We start from the raw sequence: 1,895 nt of genomic DNA on the forward strand, positions 1-1,895 counted from the left end.
GAAGAGAAAATCCCCTTTCACAGCCCCTGATGGATTAATTCCGGGTGCTTAGGTAGACCAGGCTGGATACTCTCAGGGTTCCAGATATGCACCCCAATAGTTTTCAGCTCCTGAACCAGAGAGTTATGTGAGTATCAGGAATGGCCAGGCAGCCTGAGGAACCCCAATGTGTCTCTGGGCTTAAATTACTCATCCAGAACCACCTCAGGGCTTTGGAACCTCGTTTCCAGGAGACAGGAGATACAGCGCCATTAAGTATTGCAGGACAGTTAGTCCCAAGAGAGGACAGGCGCTCTACAAAACCACTGACCTGGTCTCTTCAACAATATAATGAGAAAGGGAGGTATGGGAAAGGTCAAGTTATCTTAAAAGCAATAAAAGAAATCAAAAAGCAAAAATTCTGACTTTGATCTGCATGAACCATATTTTTAAAACATCTTGGACACAATTGGAGACACTTAACTTTCCAATAGGTACGAGATAATGACAAAGAATGCCTGTTAATTTCCTTACATGTGGAAAAATATAATTGGTCTTATATAGGAAAAAGCCCTTAATTTTTAGAGGAGAACATTAATTAGAGTTAAATGTCACAATATGTGTTATTTATTCTAAAATACTTCAGCTAAAAACAGCAGTTGTGGCAATATAACAAAATGTTAATTATGAAAGCTAGGCAATGCGTATATGAATATCCATTTTAATATCCACTGCATGTTTGAAACATTTCAAAATGAAAAGTGAAAAAAAATAGAAAAAGATACATAACTCCTTAAGCCAGAGATTAGAGCTGGTGTATCACCAGCAAGACAACAACACCTGGGCACATCCCTGGAAATGGGGTGTGCAGACCTAGGACAGTGGTCATCCTGCAGGTAGAGAACTGGAGAGGTCATTTGAGGAAGGTACCCGGAAACATGCCCTAGAGTAGAAGTGACAGATAGATCTTGGCTGGTGGCTGCCATGCTGAGCCACTTCCAGACCATTCTCCAGGGCAATGGGAAGAGTACTCTGAGCAATGGGTGATGGACGATCCTTTTGCCTTTCTGAAACCCTGAAATTTATGGACCCACATATTTGGGGAAATAAGTTAGAGAGGCAAGAATCTATACCAAGAGAGTTTAAAAAGAAAGAAGGTTTGGGTTTGATATGCAGAACAGTGTCGGTGACATGCAAATAGCCCAAGAGGAGGTACCCAGGTTGTTCAGGAACTTTCTGCACAACAATCCCCCAGCCTGGAAGACACAGCCCCACTCAGTTCCTGGAGGAACTGGAAGAACCTCATCCAAGCAGAACCTCACCATGGTGGGAAGGGGAGATGCTGGAGGAAATGGAGAAACTCAGCTCGTTCTTGAAGAAAAGGTGCGAGGAGGATATTCAGGCATGTGTGTCTACGGGCATTTGTGTCTGGGTGTGTGTGTGTGTCTTCTTATTGCTTTTGTGTTTTTAATCCCTTGAGTTCTACTCTTATCTTTTTTATCTTCTTACTTCTGCTTGCTCCATGTTTATTCTGCATTTTTCAAGGTTCTTGAGTTGGTAGCTCAAAATAATGATCTGAGACTTCTAATGAGAAATTTCCCTCCATGTGCTTTTTTAGCTGCCTCTAACAGCTAAATATCAAAATGAAAATTTTGATAATTTTAATTTTTATTTGGTCCAAAATATTCTGAAGTTTCTCTGGAGCAAAGTCCAATCAAAATTCAGGGATTATTTAGAAGTGTGTCATTTATTCTCCATCTATTTGAGGATTTTTCATCCCTCTTTCTGCTATTCACTTCTGGTTTACTTCCTTTGCTGTGCGAGAACATACTTTGTATGATTATATTCTTTTAAATTCTTTTAAATTTAAGGCTGAGAATGTGCTCTATCTTTATGAGTGCTTCATGTGAGCTTGA

This window comes from Cervus elaphus, chromosome 18 (assembly GCF_910594005.1).
Source record: "Cervus elaphus chromosome 18, mCerEla1.1, whole genome shotgun sequence".
Lineage (NCBI taxonomy): Eukaryota > Metazoa > Chordata > Mammalia > Artiodactyla > Cervidae > Cervus > Cervus elaphus.